A 19,018-nucleotide genomic window follows, 5' to 3' on the forward strand; every position below is an offset into this window, starting at 1 on the left:
TTCGTTTTTCCTTGAAGACATTTCACTTCTCGTCCAAGAAGCTTCTTCAGTTCTGAAGAAGCTTCTTGGACGAGAAGCGAAACGTTTTCCAAGGAAAAATAAAGTCCAGCTGCCTTTTGAATAAAGCAGCTTTGAGACAATGGAAGTGTGTGCAAAGTGTGCAAAAGCCACCGCAGAAGTTGAGAAGTGTATGCGAGGGACAGCTGCATTACTGTTCAGTGTGATCCAAACTACAAAGAGACTTGAAGAGGTTGGGTGAGGGAAGCAGATTACCCCAGTAACTTGTGATGTTTCCCTGCTGGCTTTCCCACTGACTTTCTGGGGAAGCCTGCACAGAAAATGGCCAGTGGTGATTATTTGACCATTGAGGACACTAGGATAGCTGTTAAACTCCGAGGACCAGTCATAAGCACCATTGATGCAGCACCAGTGTAATTTCAAAAGGTTGCTGAATGAAACTAATCAGGGAGAAACGCAACCTAGAACTAAGGATAAACTTCCTGACAGTTAGAACAATTAACCAGTGGAACAACCTGCCTCCAGCAGCAGTAAATGCTGCAACACTGGAAACCATTTGTCTGAAATGGTATAGGGTTTCCTGTCTGAGCAGGGGGTTGGACTAGATGACTTCCAAGATCTCTTCCAACTTTTTTTATTATTATTGTTGTTGTTGTTGTCATACACCGGTGCTGAAAAAAGTGACTGTTTTTTCAAACTTACGACCACTGCAGAACCCCTAGGGTCATGTGATCAAAATTTGGGACACTTGGCCACTGGCGTGGATTTATGACAGTTGTTCTGTCCCGTGATCATCTTTTGCAACTTTCTGACAAGCAAAGTCAACTGGGAAGCCAGAGTCACTTAACAACCATTGATACTAACAACTGCTTAACAGCCGAGGCAGGAACAGTCGTAACCTGGGGCAAAATTCATTTAGCAAATGTCTCACTTAGCAACATAAATGTTGGGCTCAATTGTTGTCGCAAGTCGAGGACTGCCTACATTATGTACATCACCTTGAGCTCTTGAAGGAAGGGCAGGATATAAATTTAACATTGTATGTTGATGGAGACTCTCAGTCATCCAGATGGAGCTGTCTGGAAGTTGAGTCACGGCAACTGGCTTTTTTTTTTTTTTGGACTGAAACATTTCACTGTTTATCCAAGTAGCTTCTTTAGTTTTGGGGCAAGACTCTCTTCTAGAGAGAAGTTCCCTGAGGATGGGAACCATCTAGCACGAGTCCAAAAGCTCAGAAGACTAGACCTTTGGTGACCAACCCAGATTTGATTCTCCGAGTCCCTTTGCCATGACTCAACTTCCAGACAATAAATATTGTACATGTTTAAGAAACTTACCAAGGTTATTTAAATGCTTCCTTCTGCTATTTTAGGATTAAAAAAAAAAACTTTACGAGGCGGTTTACATTAGAGAAAACAGTTGATACAATTTACTAAGTAATAAGGTTTATTCCCTATAATTTAGAGTCGGATAAATATATATATGACAGCCAGATGAATATAGGTGCCACCAAGTTTAGGCAACACGTACACTCAAAAGGCTTATAAGGCTATTTTTACCGCAGTGAAAGTTATTTCCAGTACTGGGGGAAAATATAGACTATAAGAAGACAAAAATTAAATGTCGTTTAGGAGGAAGAATGTGACAGCTACAAATAAAACTACAAATTCTGTACTGATGAAAAAAGGTACTGTGTAGATACATTGTCAAGTAGCTACGAATACTGGAGAGGCAGTTTTGTGTAGTGGTTTTAAGGTGCTGGCCTACAAAGAGGGAGATTATGAGTTTTAGGCCTCCCTTAGGCATGAAAGTTGAATGGGTGATTTTGGGCCACTGCTTATCTGCTCTCTCTCCCCCCCCCCCAAGATTCATTTAAATCAGGGGTCTTCAAACTTGGCCCTTTTATGAGTTGTGCACTTCAACTCCCAGAATTCCTCAGCCAGCGTGTCATAAAAGGGCCAAGTTTGAAGACCCCTGATTTAAGTTGTTAAAATAGAACACATTCTATGATCTGATTGCACAATGTCTTTATGGAGGGCTGGCAAACCACAACATATTCAATTATCTCAATTTTCTGGGTTCACATAAGACGCTGTACCAGTCTGACCCCATGCACTAGATACCACATTAAAATGTGGCTGACTACATTACAGTTTAGTCTAGGGGTGGGGAACCTTGGTTCTTTTATGACTTGTGGACTTCAACTCCCAGAATTCCGTCTTAAAAGTAGCTAAGGTTGAGAAACACTGCCTTAGTCTAACCAGGCCTCATGTGATCCCTCTAGGCCAGGGATAGGCAACCTTGGCTCTTTTATGACTTGTGGACTTCAACTCCCATAATTCCTGAGCCAGCATGGGGGAACTATGGCCCCTTCATGACTCGTGGACTTCAACTCCCAGAATTCCTGAGCCAGCATGGCTCAGTTTGTAAACCTCTCCCTTTCCCCTCAGCGTGGCTGGCTCAGGAATTCTGGGAGTGGAAGTCCATGAGTCATAAAACAGCCAAGGTTCCCCAGCCCTGGTTTAGTCCCTCATGAAAATGCAGGCGGTATGTATACAAGACTCTTTCTCAAGAGTTTATTCAGTCTCCCTCCGTGAGTGTAGATTGTCCTTGACTTACAACCACAATTGAGCCCAAAATTTCTGCTAAGTAAGATAATTGTTATGTAAGTTTTGTCCCATTTTATGACCTTCGTTGCCGCCTTTGTTAAGCGAATCACTGCGGCTGCTAAGTTACTAACATGGTTGTTGAGTGAATCCCCATTGAGTTTGCTTGCCAGAAGGTTGCAAAAAGTGATCACATGATCCTGAGACCCTGCAGCCATCATAAATACAGGTACTTTGGACCTTACAATCATTTGCTTAGTGACGGTTCAAATTTATATCAGCACTGAAAAAAAGTGACTTAGGATGGTTTTTTCATACTCACCAGCACTGCAGCATCCCCATTGTCATGTGATCCACATCTGGATGCTTGGTCACTGGGATGTATTTATGCAGCGTCCCGGGGTCATGTGATCCCCGTTACGACCTTCCGACAAGGAAAGTCAATGGGGAAGCCGGATTCACTTAACAACCGTGGTCCTTCCTAACAACGGCAGTGATTCATTTAATAACTCTGGCAAAAAGACCATAAAAGGGGGCCAAGTTCACTTTAACCACTGTCTTGCTTAGCGATGGAAATTTTGGGCTCAATTGTGGTCGTAAGTCGAGGACTACCTGGTATTTTCTCAACCTTGGCAACTTTACGATCTATAGACTTGAGCTCCCAGAATTCCTCAGCTAGCATGCTGGCTGAGGAACTCTGGGAGCTGAAGTCCAGGAGTCATAAAAGGGCCAAGTTTGAAGACCCCTGCCTTAAAGTAATCAAGGTTGAGAAATACTACTGTAAGTATTACTTGCTAACTATTGTTTGTGGAATGACCTTGATCCAAGAGGACCTGTCCGCACATTCTAACCAGGCGGACATACAGGTAGCCCTTGCCCCATAACCATCACTCTGCGGCTGTACGATGTTCTGATGGACCTTCCCAAGGTGGCCAGTGACGTGACTACGCGTCAGATGCTCAGAAAGTGGCTGGCATTTTATGGCCAACAGCAGAGCCCTGTGGCCATGGGACCAATCTTCACAACCGTTTTGCAGAAAAGCAGCATTTACTTCTGATTTTCAACAAAAAATGCCCACAAGCAAACCATCGGCTCGTTTAACAGCCACCACAAAAAGGTCCTAAAATCACACGGGCAACCTGCTTTACGGCTGTGATTTACGAACATGATGGGCAGGAACCATTTGTAAGTCGAGGACCAAGTCCCTTCTCTGAAACCATGTCACCTTATGGGACAAGGAGACACCTCCTGTCCTTCAGACCCATCTCCCACCCTAGATCTAACTGGCTCTCACCCTATAGGACTTTAGAAAGTCCGGGATTATAATGAACAGTGCTCCCATTTTATAGGAAATGGCCAATTTTAGTTCTGATCCCCGCATTTAACCACAGGGAGTCCTCGACTTAACAACGGTTCATTTAGTGACCGTTTTTCAAAGTTACAACAGCACTGAAAAAACGTGACTTAGGATGCTTTTTTTGACACTTACGACGACTGCAGCATCCCCACAGTCCCGTGATCCAAATTTGAACACTTGGCAACCGACTCATATTTGTGATGGCCACAGTGTCCCCCCCAGGGTCACGTGATCGCCTTTTGCGACCTTCTGACAAGGAAAGTCAATGGGGGGGGCAGATTCGCTTAACAACCCTGTTACTAACTAAACTATGTTGATTCACTTAACCACAGTGGCAAGGAAGGTCGTAAAATGGGGCAAAATTCACTTACCAAATGTTTCACTTCGCGACAGAAATGTTGGGCTCAATGGTGGCCCTAAGTCAGGGGTAGGTAACCTTGGCTCTTTTATGACTCGTGGACTACAACTCCCAGAATTCCTGAGCCAGCATGGGGGAACTATGGCCCCTTCATGACTCGTGGACTACAACTCCCAGAATTCCTGAGCCAGCATGGCTCAGCTTAGAAACCTCTCCCTTTCCCCTCAGCATGGCTGGCTCAGGAATTCTGGGAGTTGAAGTCCACGAGTCATAAAAGTGCCAAGGTTGCCTACCCCTGTCCTAAGTTGAGGACTGCCTGTATTTATTCTGTCTTACTGGCGTGTATTGTTCTTCTTTCACATTTTTTTTTTATTTAATGATTTTCTACACGGCCCAAAGTCGTGTTGGTTTTGAGTTGGGCAGCTGTATAAATATTGCAAATAAGTGAACCCCAATTTTGGGGGGACAATAAGGAGAACAGCTACCACCTTTGCTTATTTATGCAACGCCAGCAGATGTGCCTCTGCTGATCGGCGCAAGGAATGAAATTACTCGGACATTTGCCCTGCTTTGGTAAGGAACCTTTAATTAATAGGGAGGCTGGACTAAAAAGCCCAGTGACTGAAATGAGATTCCTATCAGAGACTTACTTCCTGACTCATAAGTCCACATCGCTTCTCAAGCAACGTTTATTTCAACACAGCAGAATTAAAAGGAAGAATGTATTTCTTTCCTCTCTCGCCTCTGGCCAAATCATTTCCTGAAATGTCCTTTTGGAGGAGGCACCTGAAGAACCACCAAAAACCTGGACGGCAAGATTTTCTTCAAGTAATGAGGCTGAGAAAGGGGAAAAGGGAACATTTGGCACCTCCGCCCCATTTTTCAGTTCTTTTTTCCTGCTGCTCCGAAAATAAAACCCGATTCCTTGGGCTGTGGGATTCGAAGTCACTAAGAACCACAGGAAAACAGGCCATAGGAAAGGGACTTCCCAATTGAGAGGACCCGTCTCCTTGGAACTATAAAATATTAGATAAAAATATAAAATAACCTTTATTGTCATTTTTTTACTGTGGGCACAACGGCACACATCAAAAATGAAATTTAGTTGCCCGCTCTCAAAGTGAAGCACATACATGACACATACCTGAAACATACTATGTACAACCTATGTACAGACCCACACCCCTACATATACATAGCAAATAAATATTAAATACTGTCCATCTTGAGTATATAACGGAAGGAGGAAGCTTGAGAGTTTGTTCACAAGGTTAATGCTGTATGACAGTGTTTCCCAAACTTGACAATTTTAAGACATGTGGACTTCAACTCCCAGAATTCCACAGCCAGCATTGCTGGCTGTGGAATTCTGGGAGTTGAAGTCCACATGCCTTAAAATTGTCAAGTTTGGGAAACACTGCTGTATGGAATGAAGCTATGGCTGAATCTGGATGTTCTGCTACGGATTCCACTGAACAAGGCTAGAAACAAATACAGGTAATCCTCAACTTACGACCAGAATTGAACTCAACACATTCCATTGCTAAGCGAGACAGTTCTTGAGTTTCGTCCCATTTTACGACCTTTCTTGCCACAGTTCTTAAGTGAATCACTTCAACTGTTAAATTAGTACCACGGGCGTTAAGTTGAATCCGGCTTCCCCATTGACTTTGCTTATCAGGTGGCAAAAAGTGATTGTATGACCCTGGGACAACTGTGGTTGTCATAAATATAGGTAGTCCTCAATTTACGAGCCCATAATGGTGCCCAAAATTTATGTTGCTAAGTGAGAAATGCGTTAAGTGAGCTTTGCCCCACTTTCATGACTTTTCTTGCCATGTTTGTTAAGCGAATCACTGCAGGTGTTAAAATTAGTGATAATAATTTGTTAAGTCCCCACTGACTTTGCTTGTCAAAAGGTCACAAAAGGGGATCACATGACCCTGGGACACGGCAACCGTCATAAATGTGAATCGGCTGTCAAGCATCAGAACGTAAATCACATGATCATGGGGATGCTGGAATGGTCCTAAGTGAGAAAAACGGTCATGTCACTTTTTTCACCGCCACTGCAGCTTTGGACGGTCACTAAGCCAACTGTTGTAAGTCGAGGACTGCCTGTACACGACAGTTGCCAAGTGTCCGATTTTTCATCCTGTGACCACGGGGATGCTGCAATGGTCATAAGTGTGAGGAACGGCGGCCATAAGTCATTTTTTTTAGTGCTGTTGTAACTTCGAAAAGTCACTAAGTGAAAGGTCACAAGCAGAGAACTACCTATATATCATTTATCTAGATCAGGGGCCTTCAAACTTGGCCCTTTTATGACTTGTGGACTTCAACTCCCAGAATTCCTCAGCCAGCGTTGCTGGCTGAGGAATTTTGGGAATTGAAGTCCACAAGTCATAAAAGGGCCAAGTTTGAAGACCCCTAATCTAGAGATACTATGTGATTAGTAATTGCAAATAGCTAACGCCCTGTTTCTACCCAGAAAACTACGCACACATTTTTGCACACGAAGAACAACACACTTAGTCTGTCAATAAAGGTATGTAGGGATTCCATAAACTTTTTGCATTGCACACATAGAGATGTGTATCTTTAACACACCACTGAGCCCAGTGTAGTCGGTGTAGCAGACAGGTTCAGCACGATGGGACTTGGAGCATAGTTCAGGTCCTCGCATGGCATCCCAAAATCACTGGAGGACTCTGGGCCAGGCACTCTCCCACACTGTTGTTGTTGTAAGGATAAAGTTATGCCTGGTGCCTCCATTCTCAGGAGTAAGTATACAATACCCATGTAATAAGAAAATGACATGGTAAAGTGGGCACATGTAATTTCCCAGATATTAAATCAGTATCTGTGACGGCTGGGTGAAAGGCAGCTACTGTGGCAAGAGGAACAGGGTTATGTCCTTGGAGCCTGAAGGGCCTTGGGCTAAAATCCAGCTGGGTCACAAACTCACTTTTCACAAGCCCTGGAGAAGCCACAATCCCACAGAGCAGCTCTTGAGCCGCTTCGCGAAAACAGCAATACTTCCTATCGATACAGGACACTTTTTTGCACATTTAATCGAAACAAAAAAGAAATGAAAAAATACAAGTCACCGCTATTATACTCCCATTTCAGAGCAGGGACCTATAGCGGTTTATCAAGCAACTTACTTGCAAACTCTCCTGTTCTCCCATAATGCAGTGTTTCTCAACCTTGACCATTTTAAGGCATGTGGACTTCAACTCCCAGAATTCTACAGCCAGCATTGCTGGTTGTGGAATTCTGGGAGTTGAAGTCCACATGCCTTAAAATGGTCAAGGTTGAAAAACACTGCATTATGGGATTCCAGACTGCACAGATGGGGGTGGCCAGATTACCTCCCCCCAGCACAAATCACTAATCAGAAGATGCTGGGAGAAGTGAGATTTCTTTTAACTAGGACCTTCATTGTTTATTTTTATTTATTTATTAAATTTAGATGCAGCCTGTCTCACAGGCAAACGACCCACGTCTATCACTTAAATCTTGTAACTTATAAATGTCAATGTTAGAAACACAGTCCATTGAGGAGAGGACCCTGAATTCATCAGACAGCAGACAGGCTACTCAAGGGGGGGGGCATTAAGAAAACAACCTTTGGCTTGCAAGGAAACAACCAAGGTCAGACACCACCAAGGACCCCTCATTTCAACCCCGAGCTACATTCTCCTTTATCAAAAGTCCTCAACCTACGACAGTTTGCTTAGGGACCGATCGAAGTTACAATGGCACCGTAAAAAGTGATTTATGATTGTTTTGCAATTATAACCGTTGCAGCATCCCCCATGTGGTCATATGATTTACATTCGAGTGCTGGACAACTGACTCACATGGATGACGGCTGCAGTGTCCTGGGGTCATGTGATCCCCTTTGTAACCTTCTAACAAACCAAGTCAATGGGGAAGCCAGAGTCACTTAATTACCATGTTACTAATTGAACTGCCATGATTCAAAACTGGCAAGAAAAATCATAAAATGGGGCAAAACTCACTTAACCAATTTCTCACTTAACAACATACATTTGGGGCTCAACTATGGTCGTGTAAGTTGAGGACTACCTTAACTTTCCCTGCTAAGGGACGTAATTCCCAAAGGAACTACTTGAAAAACGTGGCCCGAGAAAGACAATGGGAGGCACCTTATAAATGATGATTTTTAGTAATTCAAGAGTCAAAAGAAGCTAGCATCTAACTTGTTTTCAAAACTTATTTGCCAGGACATTACCGGCTACTGAACAGGGATGAAAAGCAGGTAACTGTTTTTACATTAAGTGACTCCTTCCATCCCTATTCAGGACTCGTTCCTAAATGTCTTTATCCTGTAGCTTAGGAATTTCAAATATTTCCCCAGCCCTTCTTTTGAGGCACACACCCATGTCTCCAGAGTTATAAAGGAGAACCACTGTATTCCCTCCGCGCAGCCTGTCTTGCTAGAGAAAACTCGATTACCAGGCTGCTCTCTTCCTTCTACTAATCCAATACGCTCTTATCAAAATAAATGTAGATTCTGCCCATCCCAGGAGTAGCCTAGAAAAAGAGCTGGCTAGGACAAAATGTGATCTGTAAATTACCAACTTTCCTGGGAACCCGGCTTCCCTTAAAGGCCCGAATTACACCCAAAACCAGGAAACGTGCAGGAGAGGTTCAAAATGTCCTCCTTCCCCCATTAAGGAGAGTTGGAGTTGCTCCACACGGCAAAAAAGTCCCTTTCACCCCCACAGGATCCCCACCTCGGCGGCAGTCAAGCAGCCTACCAAGAAAATTAAAAGAGTTTTAACTGCAGGCACCCAGCTCCCACCGTCTGTTGCTACAAACACCTGTCAAAGCCAAGTCAGACATTCCAAGGGAAGCCTGGGGGAAAAAAAAACCAGGTTAAGATACCAGCAGAGCCTCCTTCCCTCGCCCAGAACAGGGCAAACATATGGCAAAGGCGGGAGAGGCAAAAGGAGACACCACCAAAAGGAGACCCCGCCATTCCTTTCTCCCACCACCACCACCACCACCACTACCCCCCCCCAAAAAAAAAAAATTGGGAGACCCACCAAATAAAAGAATCCAGAAGAGGAGGAGCAGCCAGGCAAGATGCCAAGGCCTTATTTATCCTTTACATCGTTACAAAGGGAGAGAGGCTTTCCCTAACAGCCCCTTTGGGAAAGGGCGGCGGGAGGGGGGGGGGGAGAGAGACAGAAGGCAGCTGGAAAAAAAAAAAAGGATGGACAGGCCTATTTTGGGGAGGGGGGGAAAACAGCTTCACAGCCCGCAGCCGGGTCTTCACCCTTCCAAAGAGCACCCCTCCCTCCCGACCCCAAATCCGGCCGCCCCGCCGAGCAAAAAGGCGAGACGGACTTCAGCTCGACCCCTCCCGCGGAGAGCACGTGGGAGCGAAGGGGACCCGAGACCGCCCCCCCCCTCCTCCTCTCTCCTCTCCCTCCTGCTCCGGGCCGCCTCTCCTCCTTCGCCCAGCGCCGGCCGGCCGGCCCGGCTTGCCGGAAAAGCAGGCCAGATCCGCCCGATCCAAGGACACGTGTCCCAGCCGGGCGGCCCCAGAGGGGGGGGAAGGAGGCAGGCGATCGCCAGGCCCACGCGGCGGCGGCGGCGGCAAAGAACAGCCTCGGCGCAGAGAAAGCCAGGAGGCGGGCCGAGCCCGGCCGGGTTCTCTCTCCCCTTCCCCCTCCCCCCCCCGCTCGCGCTCTCCAGCCGCTCCTCTCCAATCTTACCGACCCAGCTTACCGATTTCAGCCCTGAAGCACGTGGGGCCGGCCGGATCGCAGAGGCGGACGCCGATCCGAGGACCGGCGCGGTGGCAGCAGCGGCGGCAGCCAGCGAGCGAGGGGAGGGGCGAGGGGAGGAGGAGGAGCCGCGCCAAGGCCAACCCCGCCACGGCCTCGGGCAAGGCGAGGAACGGAGGAAGGAAGGAAGGAAGGAAGGGACAGGGAGGAGAACACGTGGGGCCGGCGGGCTTTGGGCCTAGCGAGGAGGAGGGAAAGAAGAAGGGGGAAAAAAAAAGAAGCAGGCCTGGCGCCGCTTCCAGGGAAGGGACCGGCCGCAAAGCGGGTCTGTTTCCCCAGCTGCGCGCTGGCCAGGAAGGAAAACCAGCTCCGGGAGGAGAGATGGGGGATCCCCGCCTTCCCACGAGCCGCAGCAGGGTCTCTTCCTTCGCCCCCAAACGCACGTGGGGGGGGAAGAGGGTCTCTAAGCCCCTCGGAACCCACCCAGTGGGAAAAACGGAGGTTGCAGAAGGGTCTTTGCAAGTAGGAAGAGCGACTCTCTCTCTCTCTCTCTCTCTCTCTCTCTCTCACACACACACACACACACACACACACACACACACACACACAGAGGCCTGACAAGGGCTACCCTACCCCATAGGATGCCCTCCTTTTCAAAGGAACTGGAGCACGATTACAGGTTGTCCTCAACTTCCAGCAGTTCATTTAGTGACCCTTCCAAGTTAAGCGACTTATTTTTCCCACTTAATGACCACTGCAGCACCTTCGGATTGCTTGGCAACGGACTCAAACGTTTTTATGAGGGCTGCACTGTTCCCCGAGTCAGGCTTATCAATCCCCTTTTGCAAACTTCCGACACGCAACGTCAATGGGGAAGCCGGATTCATTCATCTTAACTTAACCACCCTGTTAATTTAACAACCGCAGCGATTCCACTTAACAAATGTGGCAAGAAAGACCGCACAAGGGGGCAAAATTCACTTAGAACAAATTTCTCACTTAACCGCAAATGTTGGGCTCAGTTGTCATAACTTGAGGACTTGCCTGTACCATGCTATCTGGGGCAGATAGAAGGCACATCTGGAGGGCACGAAGTTGAGAGCGCTCAGATTTGATTCACGATTCAAATACATATTTTTCCCCCTCCTTTCCTGACAGGGGGAACTGGGAACGCATGGAGTCAGAGGTCTCCCCTATTCTATAGCTCTCCTGAGAAAAAATAAAAACTAAACTGGGATAATAAGCTCAGAATTCCATAAACAGAGCATGCTGGGGGCGGATTTCTGACATACAGGTAGTCTTTGACTTACAACAGTTTTGTTTAGTGGCTGTTCTACTTAGGACCATTTTTCAGACGACTGTTGCAGCAACCCTACGGTCACACGATCAAAATTCAGACAGTTGGCAACCGGCATAAATGTATGAGTTTCAGTGTGGAGAGTCATGTAATCGTATTTTATGACCAGTTAAGCGTTACTGGCTCTTATGCTGACTGCTTAATAACCATGTTACTAACTTAACAGCAGCGATTCACTTAACTTGTAGCAAGAAAGGTTGTAAAATGGGACAAAATAATAATAATAATAATTGTGGTCGTTAAGTCAAGGACTACGTGTACAAGCCAGCACTGGAAATGCAAACCAAGAAGGTACACAATTTTTAAAAATGGCAATGTTGAGGAGGGGGTATTTACAGGAATTGCCGGATACAACAAGGGGGTGCCAGATGAGACAATGGTTAGCCTGAGTTTACTTGTACTCAGCAAAGTATCTTTTTGAGTGACATTGAGTTTACACAAAGAAAGATAGTGGGCTGCCAAACTTACAACAGGCAATGGGGGGGGGGGAAACAAATGCCTCTTTGGATGTTCACCTTTAGAGAATGGGATTATTTCCTAATATTTGTACATCGCTAGTTCACATTTAATTGCAGAGGAAAAACCCTCCCAGCTTTACAAGAAACTTGCTCAATCTGGCAAAGGAACAGGAGCCTGGCCACATTTTAATAAAAGGCATAAGCCTTGATGAAACATGAAACCTCAACGTAGTGACAAGCAAAATGTTTGGGAGCCAATCTAAGGTCATCAGGTTTAAAGTTTTACCGACTGAAGAGAAGAGGGCAGATTCTGGATTAAAAGTACCAGAAGGCACATCGGAAATCTGAGATCACACCTCAACTTACAACTTCGAGAAAGGCGCGCAAGAAGTAAACATACCTATAAAATCTTGTTCTTTAAAAAAAAATGTGTTGGGGCTCATTTCCCAAAATAATATTTCTGTTTGAAAGTAAACCTCAACAATGAAATTCTACAAGCATCTTTACTTCTTGGAAACCTCTCTGTGCGTGAGCTTGGAATCAGGTGATTTTCTGATTTTATAGAGAAATGTAAGTAGTCCTCAACTTATGACCACAATTGACCCCGGAATTTGCACTGCTAAGCAATGCGGCTGTTCGATGTGAATCGTGTCCAATTTTACAATCGTATTTTGCCAGGATTGTTAAGCGAACCACCATGTTTGTTAAGCAAATCTTGCAATCCTTAAGCAAAGGTGGTATCCTCTCCCCCCCCCCCTACTGTTGAAAGCCCTTTGGGAAGATTGGAAATTGTGACCACCTGACCCTGGGACCTAACAACCATCATGAATACCAGCCTTGACAACTATCAAGTGAAAAAATTTTGATCCCATGACTGCGGGGATGCTGCCATGGTCATAAGTATAAGGACTGGTCGTTAAGTCAGTTTTTTTCAGCACGAGAGTAATTTTGAACGGTTATTACATGTACGGTCATACATCAAGAACTACCTGTAGTTTTCTTGGAAACAACTTGAAGATATTTTATCATGGCCACCGTCATTTGATATGATTTGATAATAGCTTTTTGAGATCAGTGAAGTCCAGGAAGGAAGAGAATGAGAGATCTGAAATTGCAAACAAAAATGTTTCATTTAAGTGAAAACATTTTCTCCCTCCTCCCTCCCCAAAAAATTCCCTCATTTAATGGCCTAGAAACACATCAAAAGAATAGTGCAATTTGTGAAATCAAACCAATCCTTTCTTTATATGAAATTCACATTTTAAGTTAGGATGATGCATAAGTCACTTTAAAAAAGCAAAAAATCTCGTGCTGCTATAAATTCAGAGAGACATTAAATGTGACAATAACATAGTTTGTCTCATAGATACTGGCTGAGAAATGCATCAGATCCCTGGCTGCTTATACTCAAATTTATAAAGTCCCATCCTACAAATATTACCAATACTGTTAACAATTAACTGAAGGCTCAGGCTCTCCAAATTTTGTGCAAAACATGGCAAATACATCCTAGTGTGTGCCTTAGATTCTGGGCCCTACAGATAAGGTGGGAGGGGACAAGAACAAGATCATGCAGGAGAAGAATAGGTGGGGAAAGAGGTTTTGTCTAGGAATATAATGTGTTATACAAGCAGCTGGTTTGACTTCAAACATCTTTAAGCATACTAGAACTATCATTACACAGATGGTAGCTTTGCTGCTCAAAGGCAAGAGAGCTCCTAACTTTTGTGTTTACATGGTCTCAGCTCATGAAGACACAACATACTAGACACTACAGACATGTCAAAATTGATGGCAGTCCAAATAATGGGATTCTGGGTCCAAAAGCAAGGCTCATGGATTCATGTGCAATAAATAGTTCAGGAAACAGAATTTTAATGCCTTCAACAAGCCACGATTCAAGAGTGGGAGGGATTTCCACCCCCATGGATGTTTGCAGGGAAATGTCAGCTGCAGAACTGGACGTTCTGTATATAGATTCATTAATCATTTGTATAGCACTTCACTAGTGCAAAAATTATTTACAATTATTGCTCAATTTGGTTCTACACAAGAGTAGGCCTTTGAACTTAACCCAACAGCAAAAGTGTAAGAAGAGAGGCAAGAACCAGTTTGGTCTAGTGATTAAGGCGCTGGGCTAGAAAGTGAGAGACCGAATTCAAGTCCTGCCTTAACCATGAAAGCTAGCTGGGTGACTTTGGGCCAGTCATTCTTTCTCACTGAGTAGCTGGGGGGGGGGAAATAGGAGGAGGAAGGTGTGTTGGATACGTTCGTGGCTTTGAATTATTTGTAAAAATTAAGGCAGGATACCAATACATACATAAAGAATGGAGACTCCCTAGAAAAGGCTTTGCTTGGTACGATTCTTTGTTATTGCATCAGAGGGCATAGCTACCACTTATGGTAGGCAGCTTAGAGCCAGCAGGGAAAGGAAATATTTTTTCATATACCACTCAAATTAAGGCTCAACAGCTTTTCAAAAAGAACCAATGCAAACACAGATCTTGATCTCAGTACTACCCCATTGCTGAGGGCATATTTGTTTGGGAAGCTCAAGCTTCAAACGACGAAATAGCACAGGGAAAAAAAAAAAGTCCAGCTAATGGAGACAATTTGCCACAGAGAACTAGCCAAACCAGGTTTATGTGCCTCCAATCGCGTCATTTCTGCCTTGCAGAGGGGAGAGGAGATCTCGGCATTCCTCACACGCGGAAAGGTTGAACAAAAAGCTAAATTTACTTAGAGGAAGGGCAGCGTTTCATTATATTTCCTAAGAGTCCTGAAGCCAATAAATCCTTTTAATTCGTATTTAGCAAGGGACTGGGGTGCCGTGACTCAAGAGTTGAGTCTTGGTGGCAGCCAAGAGGTTTGAGAGTTCAGAGTCCAGAAAGCCAAAGGGCGACAGAAAATGAGGCCGAGTTAGGCCTCCAGAGCCGGCCTCCTCCGGATGTCTTTGACTCAGCCAGCCGGTGACTTTATAGGCTACGCCGGCTTGGCCTGGGGGGGGGGGCTGTAAACTCTTAACTCCGCGCCAAGGCCGCGTTTACACGACACAGTTTTAACACGGGGGACCGAGGTGGCCCCATTCCCAGGACACTCGTCAGCCCCGGAGCACGTTGGGGAAAGAGAGCCGCTGGGTCTCGGGTCTGCTGGGCGACGGGAACGCGGCCAGGGCGGCGGAGGGAGACAAAATGGAGCGGGGCCTCAGACGGAGCCGGCCTCGGGGGCGAGTTCCACGCGGCCTGTCCCGGGCAGGGCTCCCACGTGGTGCTGAGGCGAGGCCCTGCGGGGGGGGGGGAAAGCGGAGGAGCGAGCAATGGCGGCCGAAGTCCCCCGGCGGGGCGCGACGCGATGCGGGGAGAGGAGGAGAAGAGCCCGAGGGGGCGGGGCCTGCCTGGTCCCCGCCCCCCTCCCCGCCGCGGCCTAGTCGCGCGTCCCTCCGGCGCCCCCTCCGCCCCGCGCGGTTTACCTTTCAGTCGCCTTCAGTCCGGGGAGCGAGGCCCAACGCAGCCGCAGCGGAGCCCAGCACGACCATTTCCGGAGCCGCTCCGAGGGGAGGGGCGGGGCCGGGAGGGGAGGACCGGTCACGGGGCGAGGGCCAGAAGAGAGGGGGGAAGGGGCGGGGCTCGCCTGAAGCCTTTCTCGGGAGGGGGAGGGGGAGAAAAAGGAGGCCCTCGTCACGTGACCCGCGCCATGCTTTCCTGCGCGGCCTGGAGGAGAGAAGAAAGGGCGCCCGGGCGGGTCAGCTGACCGTTCGGGCACGTGATCTCCCGCAGGTAGCACGGCGCCTGCGTCACGCGGTGCCCGCCGGCTTCCGCCTCCCTTTCCGCCACGCTTCCGGGCGCTGCCGGCGGGAGGACACGTGTTGGCGTGCGAACCGTCCCCGTCCTTGGGTCCTTAGTGAGGATTGTACTTGTTCAAAACCCAGTTAGGATTGAGTTCCTGTGAAGCGGAAAGGCGAGCGAGCCGTCAGTCGTCCGGCTTATAAGAGCTCTTTTGAAAAAAATAAACTAAATAAGAATACTGAGTTTATTCAAGACAAGTTAAAATACAAAACACCCAAATATTGAAAAATAGAAAAAAAAACAAGACATATTAATTAGCATTCAACTAGGGAAGATGCTATGTGCGTTAATATATGTGTAATGTATATGTGTTAATTTAAAAAAAAAACTTTTAATGTCCAGCTATAAAGCACTTAATCACAGAATAGCAGTTTCATGAGGGCATCACCTTTGAGCTATAAAATAGAATTGAGCTGGAAGGGACCTTTGAGGTCTTCTAGTCCAGCCCAATGCTCAAGCAGGAGAATTTATATCATCTCAGACAGGTGACTGTCTAGTCTCTTTTTAAAAACCTCCAGTGATGGAGCGCCCACGATTTCTGGTGGCAAGCTGTTCCACTGGTTAATTGTCCTCACTGTCAGGAAGTTTCTCCTTAATTCCAGGTTGCTTCTCTTTTTGATCAGTTTCCAAACATTGTTTCTTGTCCTGCCCTCTGGTTCTTTGGAGAATAGTTTGACCCCCCCTCTCCTTTGTGGCAGCCCCTCATTAAGACTAACCCCATCCTCCACACACACACCAGGAAACTGCCTTTTTTTAAATCTATGTTCAGATAAGTCTTTTCTAAAATGATAACCCAATTAGGAAATTATAGCCTAAAATGCAAATCCTATTCCCTGTGCGCCTTCTTAAACTGACTTTTTAATTAACCTGCTTTCTGGATTGCCCTGATAACAATGTTTCTCAACCTTTGTAGTTTTAAGATCTGCCGACTTCAAATACTACAATTCCCCACAGAGTTAAATCTGCACATTTTGGGCAAGATTGAGAAACATTGCTACAGTAAGTTGAGCCACTAACTGAATGAACTTGGTTTGCATAACTTAACTAAGCCACAGTCAGTTGATTGCGTTTAATGTCTGAATGTCATTTCCTGTGTAGTTTATTAAGTATGTGTAGAAATAGCTATATTTGGGAGCTTTTAATTTTCCATTAAATCATTCCATGTAAATCAATCAATAAAAACATTGATGCAATTTGCTTCTCAGTTACTGAGAAAAGAGGAAATTCAGGTAAATTGTACTTTGTTCCCTTCCTCTTAGCCTGCCTTCTAGGGCAGGGGTCTTCAAACTTGGCCCTTTTAGGACTTGTGGACTTCAACTCCCAGAATTCCTCAGCCAGGCAGCCTGGCTGAGGAATTCTAGGAGCTGAAGTCCACAAGTCCTAAAAGGGCCAAGTTTGAAGACCCCTGTTCTAGGGGGTAAATCTTCATACTTTATAAGAAGGCAGCCCTACCATGTGACCTTCCCATTGTAATATTTTATATAATTCAGCCATAAGTTACAATAAATGGGATCTCTGGGTTCTGAGTTACCAGCTGCATTCATACAGTGTGCTAATTTCTAGATAGCCTTTGTTATGTCTTAAGCCTACTGAAGCATTCAGCAGACTCAGAAACGTTGCAAAGGGTCCTGGGCAGACCAAAAGCTGCCCGGGACCAGACTGACTGTCTCCAGCCTTGCGCACATGTGCAAGGCGGGAAACAGCCTCTGCAATCATTGGTTAACGTTGTCCGGGGCTAGGACACTATAAAAGGCCTGCGCGTCGCTTTTGCTGTTGTTGGTTGTGGATGACAACAATAAAGAAGGCTTGTTGTTACACTATGCGTCTCCTCTTGATGCCTCCAACCTGCGAACGTAACAGCCTTCTTGCTGCAAATGAATTTTATTAGATTTTTTAATCCTGTTTTTATTACTTTATAACTGACATGTCAAACTCGCGACGTCACGTGACGTCATGCAACATATCGGAACTTTTTCCCCATTGCCAGTAATGGGGCGGGCGCGGTTTCCTCGTGATGCGTCTGGCCCAGAGGCCGGCAGTTTGACACCCCTGCTTTATAAGTAACTCAAGGCAGTAAAAATACCTAATATTCCTTTCTCCTCTTTTCCCCCCAAGCAACTCTATGAGGTAGGATGGGCTGAAAGAGGGTAACTGGCCCAAAGTCAGCCAGCCATCTGGCTTTCATATCTAAAAGGAGACTAGAATCCACACTCTCCTGGTTTCTAGGCTGGTGCCTTAACCATTAGGCCAAACTATTTAACATAATTGAATTGAGGCCTTTGAAGTATGGTGCAGGAGAAGACTCCTGCGAGTCCCTTGGACTGCAAGGCGTTCAAACTGGTCAGTCCTAGAAGAGATCAATCCTGACTGCTCTTTAGAAGGCCAGATCCTGAAGTTGAAACTCAAATACTTTGGCCACCTAATGAGAAGGAAGGACTCACTGGAGAAGAGCCTGATGCTGGGAAAGATTGAGGACAAGAGAAGAAAGGGATGACAGAGAATGAGGTGGCTGGATGGAGTCACTGAAGCAGGAGGAGTGAGCCTAAATGGACTCCAGAAGATCGTAGAGGACAGGAAGACCTGGAGGAACATTGTCCATGGAGTCGTGATGGGTCAGACACGACTTTGCAATGAACAACAACATTTAACATAATATGGATGTGCAACCAGATTTTTGCTCTTCAACTACAAAAGGTTCCTGAGCTGTGGTGGCGCAGTGATTGGAATGCAGTATTGTAGTTCAGCTCTGCCCATGGCCAGGAGTTTGATCTTGACAAGCTCAAGGTTGACCTTCCATCCTTCCGAGGTTGGGAAATGAGTCAGATTGTTAGGAGAAATATGCTGACGTTGTAAACCGCTCAGTGTGCTGTAAAGCACTATGGAGTGGTATATAAGTCTAAAGTATGTAAGTATATAAGTAGAACAGGGGTGTCAAACTGCCGGCCTGCAGGTCGGATGCGTCACGGCCAAAACCGCGCCCACCCCATTGCCAGCAATAGGAAAAAAGTCATGATACGTAGTGACACGTCACGTGACATCACGAGTTTGACACCCATGAAGTAGATGATATGGTACATAGATGTAATAAAAGCACGGATAGTTTGCAAAATTAGCAAGATATGGTAAGATATTGGTAACCCAAACTTAAGATTTATTTCCTTCTCTTTTCCTTTTTTTTAATATCTTGACTTTCTGTGGTACATTTTTTTTTTATACTTTCTCTGCTCTGCATATCCTAAAAGGAAGTGCGACAG

At 46.0% G+C, this 19,018-nt stretch overlaps 1 protein-coding gene across 12 annotated transcripts in view; it reads right to left on the bottom strand.

Annotated features, from left to right (window-relative positions):
• The window catches only part of EIF4G1 (eukaryotic translation initiation factor 4 gamma 1), a 133,631-nt gene extending 118,118 nt beyond the window's left edge, over positions 1-15,513 (bottom strand). For 9 of the 12 annotated variants that reach the window (XM_039322553.1, XM_039322564.1, XM_039322562.1 and 6 more), the window contains exons 1-2: positions 15,389-15,513; positions 12,909-13,024 (exon numbers count right to left, since the gene is read on the bottom strand). The gene's annotated coding sequence lies outside the window, so the exon portion shown is untranslated. Of the gene's footprint in view, positions 1-10,105; positions 10,230-12,908; positions 13,025-15,388 lie in introns of those variants that run through there. The other 3 variants (XM_039322555.1, XM_039322550.1, XM_039322551.1) reach the window with 2 other exon arrangements.
• Positions 15,514-19,018: the final 3,505 nt, after the last annotated feature.

Source organism: Crotalus tigris, unplaced genomic scaffold, assembly GCF_016545835.1.
Source record: "Crotalus tigris isolate CLP2741 ecotype Arizona unplaced genomic scaffold, ASM1654583v1 scf7180000024116.2146003, whole genome shotgun sequence".
In the NCBI taxonomy this organism is placed as follows: domain Eukaryota; kingdom Metazoa; phylum Chordata; class Lepidosauria; order Squamata; family Viperidae; genus Crotalus; species Crotalus tigris.